This window comes from Euprymna scolopes, chromosome 7 (assembly GCF_053919585.1).
Source record: "Euprymna scolopes isolate OS-2025 chromosome 7, ASM5391958v1, whole genome shotgun sequence".
Taxonomy (NCBI): Eukaryota; Metazoa; Mollusca; class Cephalopoda; order Sepiida; family Sepiolidae; genus Euprymna; species Euprymna scolopes.
Window position 1 is genome coordinate 134,639,491 of NC_136488.1, and position 9,673 is coordinate 134,649,163.

General features: G+C 33.0%; 1 long non-coding RNA gene across 1 annotated transcript in view; it reads left to right on the plus strand.

Moving 5' to 3' along the window:
• Positions 1–2,512: 2,512 nt before the first annotated feature.
• The window catches only part of LOC145279974 (uncharacterized), a 7,461-nt gene continuing 300 nt past the window's right edge, over positions 2,513–9,673 (plus strand). The window contains exons 1-2 of the long non-coding RNA XR_013868511.1: positions 2,513–2,650; positions 8,963–9,673. The exon at positions 8,963–9,673 is cut by the window's right edge and continues 300 nt beyond it. This is a non-coding gene — a long non-coding RNA (uncharacterized LOC145279974). The remainder of the gene's footprint in view (positions 2,651–8,962) is intronic.

Here is a 9,673-nt window from a genome sequence, read left to right on the forward strand (position 1 = left end):
ACCGAATTTCACACTTCAAAACTCAAAAGCGAGATAATTAAACCCAATCGAAGTTCTGATATTCAGACGTCAAAATAAGGTATGCAAACATTTTTTTTTTTTTTAAATCTATAATCCTGTCCCTTACAACAACACAATATGTTTTGTTCAGTTTCAGATGATTATTTTAAGCATATTTGGAACCCCCTCAAAACAAGGGGGGGAGGTTGTAAGCAAGAAAAAATATATATAAATATCGTTTATGAAAAATAAGTACACTGTTATAAAGTTCATTCTTCTCTTAATAATCGCTGAAAATTTCGTATTGATTGGATTATTGCCTGATTTTTGGTAGATTTTTAAAAAGACGGTCCGTCAAAAAGTACTCCCCCCCCTAGTTTTGGCGGTGTCTACATTTAATCATTTTGTTTGTTTAACAACGTGGTTAATCTAAAATATATTTTACGTAAACTAACTTCTGGATATAGTGTCTCTTTTTTATAACAGGGTTCAAGGCTATTTGTACAACTAAACGGCAAATCTGCCAAAAATGGATGAATGAGCCAACATCGTTCCAAGTATTTTCTGGATTCATGTAAAAATAAAAATTTGCTTACATTGTTTTCATGGTAACGTACCGAACCGGTGACTACATGAATTTAGTTCCTTTTATGTGATAGCAGGTTTGAGAGTATTTTTCCACCTAAACTACAGTCTTGCCATGTTGGTTATCGTAACATGACAATTGAGTAGATACTATTGGTTTTGGTACTCTTGTATTATTTGACCCGAATTCTCGTGAATTCCCGTCAAGCATGGATCGGGCGAGACCGGCAATCATCGGTGTCAGCCGCGAGCGTTGTTCCAATGTTGAAACTCTAATTGAGATTATCGGACTGACTTCCTCATCTTGGTTGTTATTGTCACAACGTTTCGGCCGTTTTGCCCTCCGGCCTTCATCAGGTGTTTTGTATCGAACTGGGGAACCATTTGTTAGGATTCTCGAACCCAACCCTTTATTATTATTATTACGGGGGTACCGTGTTCAGACTCCAGCTAGGCTAGTTTACAGTTACCCAAATGTGCTGAGTTCAATTCTGAACGAAGGCAGTAAATGTAACATTCAAAACAGAGAATCAGCAACTATGTTCCAAAGCTTAGCTGGAGTCCAAACACGGTACCCCCGTAATAATAATATAAGGGTTGGGTTCGAGACTCCTAACAAACGGTTCCCCAATTCGATACAAAACACCTGATGAAGGCCGGAGGGCAAAACGGCCGAAACGTTGTGACGATAACAACCAAGATGAGGAAGTAAGTCAGTTCGACAATCTCAATCAATGAAAACACATCATCTTAAAAAATACAAACAATTACTATTGAAACTCTAACTCGACTTTTTATTTTATTTATTTAATTTTTTTTTTTTTTTGTTAGTTTTTAGTCATTTTTAAGGTGATATTAAGGGGGCGGGGGTGACTTTTTATTTTCTCATTAGTTACTTATTTATTATTATTATTTTTTTTAATTGAATTTTTGGGAGTTTGATTAGCCAAAGAAAAAGCGCTATCTATCGGCACTTTTTACCGAGTGTGGACCCAAGCAAAAAGACTTACGCAATCGTAAGTCTGTGGCCAAAAAAAAAGGCCAAAAAAAAGTCAAAGTCAAGTGCCGCGCTATCTAAATGGAAGCAGACGATATTCTAATTAAAAGAAAGCGACTAAACCAAAAAAAAAAAAAAAAAAAGCTGACAAATATATTTTCCAAACTCGCAAAAAAAAAAAATAAATAACAGGCAAGAAAATAAATCTATACATGTTAGAAAAAGAAATGAAAACATCGATGCAGACAATCTCATATTGTCAGGAGAAGAAATTGCTGTCCCCAAAAATGAGATGCAAAAACGCAAATTTTACTTAAAAAAAGATCGTGTGTAAAGGATGGTTTCTCCAGGAGATGTACAAATGGACAGTGCCAGTGCCACCAAATGAACGTGACTGAACAACAGGTCTTGAAAAAATTAAATAAAAACAATAAATAAATAAAAGTACAGTTACAAAAAAAAAAAACAAAAAAAAAAAAAAAAAACTTGTACTTACACCTAACAATTATACGGTTAAAAATATCTTTCTTGGGGAGGAAAAAAAACAACTTTCTGTTGTGATAAATAATAAAAAAAAAAAATTTTTTAATTAAATACTATAATGAAATAAACATATTTTCATTTTTCAAGGTAGTTTTTTTTATTTTTTTTATTTTTATTATTTGCATTTGTATTTTTTCCGGTTTGTTTTTAGGGTTTTTTTTTTTTTTTTTTTTAGTCTGCGTCTGTTACGACGCGCTCGGCTGAAATCGGCGATTTCCGGTCTCGCCCGATCCATGCTTGACGGGAATTCACGAGAATTTGGGTCAAATTATGCAACAGTACCATGGTTTCATTTGAAATTCAATATTTCAATTTTCGCTATTATAAAGAAGACAGGCTCACATGTTGTTAATGCTGACACATTTCCGAAAAATACTGGAAATTATTATCCAATCAGAGAACAGCAGTTTTTCAGTCCGAAAACACAAAGAGGATAAAACGTTTTGTTAAATCAAAATGGCCAAATTGTAACAACCGAACAATTCCCGATCGTAGTAACAAACCGAATCCACTGAATGAATATAGGTAAGTTTTGGTAGTTTTGTTTTTATTGCTTCGGACTACGATAATAAGTAGTTATATTTTGTCGTACAATTCAATTCTGGTTAATATAGATATTTAGTTTATTGCCGAAATTGAAGACGCCATTTTTTTTCCACGCAATATCATTATCTGGCCGAACGATTACTTCTGGAAAGGGAAATAATACATTTTTTTCACGCAAATAAATAGCAAAAAAATAATTGTTTAATTGGAAATGTTTCGATTTAATTAATGAGAACGGGAAAGTTTTTCATGGATCATTTTTTTTTTATTATTATTAAAAACAGAAAATGAAATGACATGTTCATAATGGTTTAAAAATTTATCAAAATAATTGTAAAAACATTGATTGAAAAGTTTGCGAAAAAAAATATAATTTTAAATTGGATTTGTATAAAATAGTTTTTTTTTTCTCGAACAAATAAATAAATGTAAACAACAAATTAATTTAAATGATTGTTTTTTTCTTTTTTAACGGGGAAGTGTTTTTTTTTTTTTTACTGGGAAGTGGGTACAGTTCTTTAATCAACTCTAAAATACTTCATAGTGGACTGTCTCCAAACTTTTGTTGCCACATAAATTCGGCTAGATATGACTCCACCACCATATGCGTGTAAAATAATAAATTAATAATAAATTTATTATTTCACCTTCCGGAAGTAAACGTTCAATGATATATCCCTTAAATTTTACTAGCAAGTGCGTGGAAAAAAAATGGTGTCTTCAATTTCAGCAATAAACTGAAGCACCTAATATATATCACTGAGGAAGATCGAAGGATCGCTCGAAAATATGTACTTTTGAAGGAAACATTCTTGTTTTTTTCAAAAGACTTTTTGTATTCCTACACGTCAACACACAGGAAATAAATGCTGAAAAGATATAAACATTTATATATTTTTTCGTATTGATTTTTTATTTATACATACTTAAATATATATATATATATATATATATATATATATATATATATTGTTTACTTTTATGAGAACAAAATACAAACCACAAATGATGAAGCAATATATTTTAACCTTATATTTAAACTGAAATACACCTTATGGAGCTGTTTAAAGACTTAATAATCCACTTTTTAATAACATATTCAACAAAGTTTTTTTTAAATGGATTCTTAAATTTTTAAACTGCCGAATAAGGTCTACTTTAATTTAAATAAGAGGTTAAAATATGTTGCGTCATCATTTATGATTTATATTTTCCCCATAAAAGGTTGCTGTTTTTTTTAAATACTGAAATAGCTTGAAATTAATTAATTGTCAATAAATAATTTTGAATTAAAAAAAAAAACGTTTGTCTTCACTCAAATGTAAACACAAATGCCTGCTGATTTTCAAAAATATAGGTCGCACAAAATGTAATAATTTCGTTTAATTAATTAAATTTTGTTGTACAAGGAGCGTGCAATAAGTAATGCCCCGAGCAGTGATCCGTTTTTTGTATTTGAAAGGACACACAACACAGGAAACTTTTGATGAAATGAAGGAAACTTATGATGATAATGCCCCATCATATGACTTTGTAAAACGCTGGCAGCATGGATTCAAACATGGCCGGAAGTCTGTGGAAACCGCTCCCAGACTTGGTCGCCCCCCCTCCTCTTCTGCCATTGATGAGGCATCTGTCCGTCAAATTGAGGCTGCCATTTTGGAAAATCGGCGCATTACTATTTGCCAAATACCCCAAGATGTCAAGATTAGTACAGGGTCTGTGGAAACTATCATTCATGACCATTTGCATATGCATAAGGTGTCTGCCAAATGGATTCCCAGGTTGCTCACACCATTCCAGAAGTGAGAACATGTTGAGTGCTCGAGGATGAATTTGGAGATGTGCCAAGAAGATGAGTCAAAGATTTTCAAAAGACTGATTACACAGAATGAAACCTGGGTCCATCACTATGATCCAGAGACCAAAGCCCAGTCAATGCTGTGGAAGCTCTTGGACTCACCACCTCCAAAGAAGGCAAGGGTGCACCCTCTGCTGGCAAGGTTATGCTTGCAGTCTTCTGGCACCAGGACAGAGTAGTGATGACAGATTTCCTGACAATGGGTACCACAATTACAGGAGCCTATTATGCTTCACTTTTGAGGAAATTAAGGGAAGCTATCAAAATCAAGAGGCGGGGCAAGATCAGCAAAGGTACCCTCCTCCTGTAGGACAATGCTCCGATTCACAACTTGCATGTCACCAGATCAGAAGTATGGGCGTGTGGTTCCGAAATCCTCCCCATCCTCCCTACTATCGTGACCTTGCACCCTCTGACTTTCATCTCTTCCCAGCCATGAAGTTGTTTTTGAAAGGAAAGCGTTTCCCAGATGATGCAGCCTTGATTTCTGAAGTTATGTTGTGGTTGGAGGACCAACCTGGGGTGTTCTGCAAAAACGGTCTCCAGAGCTGCATCAAATGATGGGAGAAATGTATAACTCTGGGTGGTTCCTATGTAGAAAAAGACTAATAACTGTGCCAAGTTTCGTTGCTCTACTGCAGTTGGAAGTGGGTCACGGGGCATTATTTATTGCACGCCCCTCATAATAAAAAGAAATTATAATTTAAAATATTTTTGAAACTACAGAAGTAAGAATTTATCAGGTACATGCAATTTAATGGTGCAAACTGATAGGCCCCATAATTTTTAAAACCAGCTTATAATTTTTTTTATAAGTTTCGGATTACTTACTTTTTGATTGTGTTTGAAAGATTAAAGCCTAGAGTTTTTCTCTTAAAGAAAAACAATTTATTTTTACATGTGAAAAAAGTTCTAATCAAAAATGTTTTTGTGGCAGTTATGAAAACTTGGGAATTTAAAAGTTAAATAAATTAATTTAATAACTAACTCTCTGGTCCCCCCTCGCCAATCTTTCACAAAAAACACCCGTCTACCTGAATCCACTGTGAAAAATTTCCCCCACTCTTTATTTGTGCCTAAATCAAAACGTGGATTCCATGAACAAAGCTTCTTTCTTAGAACTGCATGCTTGTGGAACTCTGTTCCGTCTGCCTGCTTCCCACCTGACTACAACTTGGATGTCTTCAAGTCCAACGTTAACAAATTCCTAATGAACCGCCCTCTTAAGTAAACACTTCATTAAATCTCCACACTAACGTACTGTAGTTGCAATAACCCTTATCCCTGAGTGGCTTCCTGGCCTTGATAAGTGGTGACCACCGTTTAAAATAAAAAAATTAAAAAAAGAGAAATATTAGCTTTCTGATACTATTTCAAAGATAATTAGTAAAACTTTACGATATTGAATTGCTTAAGTATGTCCAAAAAGCAAGTTCAGTAAAAGAAACTGGTCTCTGCTGAATCAAAACAAACAATAAGGCAGTGCACAGAATTTCTGCAGGAGTTCAAAATTTCAAAATTATTTTTAAATTTGTGGAGAAATTGAAACATTAGTATACTTTTATTTCTGTATTTTTGAAGATGCCGTAGTGATAAATTAAATTAATCCTTTTCAAATAAAAGTAAATATACATTTTAAGTGTAAAAAAATCAGTTAAAATCACTGATTACTGACAATTTTATTAATTGAAAAAATAAACTAAAACAATTATTTATTAAGAGCATCAATTTATTTTATTTATTTACTTTTTAACACGATGACTTGATTTATTCTTAATGTGTTGTAACAATAAATATGGTACTCATGCACTTATTGATCCGTACTGAAACAATAATGTTTTTATTTAAAAAGCCATTCTTAACATGGGGAGGGGAAGGTATTTTGTACCTATTCTGTAGTTTAACCTTACAATTGAATAAATAAATATATGATAAAACTTTAATTAAACTTGGAAATATGATTTAAAAAATAGCGTGGATCAGTAAGTGCACTAGCACCAAAATAAATATAATTGACAGCATGCACATGATTTTTTTACAATCGTCTTGATCGCTTCACTGCCAACTACTCAAACCCTATGCTCTTGCCTCCAGTGTTTAATAAGGTCTTTTTAGCACATATATTGATATGCCAATCAAGCATATCAAACTACACACCACCATGCTCTTAAAAGATTATCTCACATAAACCTGTGCCCAGATTGACACTCATATCACCAGGGCTTCCAGGCATAGCTAGCCCTGACTGCATTGCTAGGCACAGCTAGCTCTTTAAAAATAGCTAAATACAACTAAACCTTTAAACACAGCTAGACACAATTAGCCATCCAAACAGGGCTAGGCACAAATTATCATTTAAAAACGGCTAGATAAATTAGTTATTTAAATGCAGCTAACCATGACTAGCCCTTTAAACACAGACACAACTAGCCTTTTAAATACTAACAACTAGCCCTTTAAATACAGATACAACTAGCCCTTTAAACATGGACACAACTAGCCCTTTAAAAACAGACACAACTAGCCCTTTAAACACAGACAAAACTAGCCCTTTAAACACACACAACTAGCCTTTTAAACACACACAACTAGCCTTTTAAACACACACAACTAGCCTTTTAAACACACACAATTAGCCTTTTAAACACACACAACTAGCCCTTTAAACACAGACACAATTAGCCTTTTAAGCAGTTAGACACAACTAGCCCTTTAAATACTAACAACTAACCCTTTAAACGCAGATATAACTAGCCTTTTAAACACAGACACAACCAGCCTTTTAAACCCGGCTAGACAGAACCAGCCTTTTAAACGTGGCTAAACAAAACCAGCCCTTCCTTTAAACCTGACTAGATGCAATCAACCCTTCCTTTAAACCTGGCTAGACACCACCAGCCCTTCTTTTAAACACTAGCTAGAGAAAACTAACCTTTTCTGTAAACACAGCTAAACACAATTAGCCTTTCAAACACGGCTGGACACAGCTAGCTATCACTTTATTGCTAGACACAGCTAGACTTCACTACACAGCTAGATACAGCTGGCTCTCACTACATGACTAGACACAGCTACCTTTCACTATACAATGACACCAATTCTAAAAAAAAAGTAAGAGTCTGGCTTGAATTGTAACTTAGTTCTCCTAATAAGTTAGTGACGCAGGTCTCAAAAGTCTGACTTGAACTGTATTTGAATCTCTCCATTTCATGATGATGACAATTTTCATAAAGTTCAAATGGAATTCTATTTTAATTTCTTCGTTTCAGGACGACAATTATCATAAAATTCGATCTGAATTGTATTTTAATCGCTCCATTTACAACAACGATAACTTTCATAAAGTTTTAGCAAAATCAAATTTTAATCTATCCATTTCATAAGGTCCATAATTTTCAAAAACTGTGACTGAAATCGTATTTTCATTTCTTTATTCCATCACAAATTTTCACAAAATCCACCTTTCAAATGCGCATCCAATGATTCAAAAGAAATAATTGTAATTGTAATTTATTCCCTCCATTTCTATGATGATGATAATTTTCCAAAATCCACCTTCACCTCGGTTGCATCAACTTTGTCAGCATGCACACAACGTTTTACATTTGTCTTGTTCTCTTCACTGCCACCACATGACACCTGTTCTTTCATCTTTGGTCTCTTTATAACGTCTGTATCGCACAACTAATTCATTGATATGCATATTAATGCATATCAAACTACAATAATAGTCAAAAGAAATTATGGTGGGTAGGATGTAAATCCCATCTACTTTTGTTTCTTTTTGTTTTTTGTAATGTTGCCCATTTGTACTTCCCCAAATTAACCATTAGTAGAAATAATCCCATTTTTTTATTATTTTTTCTTAGTAATTTAGGAATTCATTTTTTTTTTTCATTTTCAAGATTGTAAAAAATAAAGAAATGAGCCGACAAGATATGGTTAATTTCTCAGATCATTAGATATTCCATCTTTCAAGTCAAGTGTAGCTAATTTGAATTTTCAAGTTGCATAATCAAATTGACTCCCAGCATCACTTCTTGATGAAACGATTTAATGAAAAAAAAATCATTTTCCTCAGCTCTCATTCAAACATGATACTTATTACCTTTTAAATTTAGAGTTAAAATCTGACGTATGCAGCCTTTGTCATTCAGAATCAAACTGACGCATTTTCTTTCTCTGTCATTCAGATACAAATTATATAAATTCATAAATTACGATTTGAACATTATCTGCAAATATTTTTTAACCAATGCCTTTATATGCAAGGCCATGCATCATGCACAAAAATCTTTGATTTTATACTATAATATTCCACAGTAATTTCCCATGTTGTTTTCAGTTAAATGCAATTGTAATAATAAACAAATTAAATGTTCCAAAATGTAAGTAATAAAATAATATGGTAACATTTTTTTTATTCATAGGTGGTCCTGTTTTGTGAATTTGGAGAGATCATCATTTTCTTGGATTTACAATATATTTTCGTATATGGAATAAGAAAAGTGAAATCTATCGTAAAATATTTTCTCTGGCGTATACAATTTAAGAAAAGCTTTGTAAATTATAAAAAAAATAAAACAGATGCTGAATCCTAGGATGTTTTTTTAAGCAAACCAAATTTTTGTCAGGCATGTTTTGAGAATGTTTACTTCAAAGTGATATATCGAATCAGAATCGAGAAAGAAAATGTTGTAATCTGTTTATGTATATTTTCCTTTCCATTGAATATTTCCATGAACTTGGTTTATTAAATTTGGATGATACATGTCTGATGACTTTCATGCAAAGAAGCAAAATAAAATAACTCAATGAATTTTAGGCTGTAATAAAAACTCTAACATTCCTTGCAGGACGAAATAGTTTAATGATAATTTTGATTCATTATTTAATTCCAAACACAACAAAATAATGGAAAAATCAACTAAAGAGAAGCCATATTCTTGTGAAGTGTGTGACTCGTCTTTCTCTTCTAAATCAGCTTTGGCAAAACACATAAAAAAACACACCAAAGACAATCCTTATCAATGTAAAATATGTGGCTATGGTTGTTCGGATGAATCCACCCTCGCAAAGCATATTCGTGTGCACTATGGTGAAAAGCCATATTCTTGTAAAGAATGTGAATATTCTTGTAC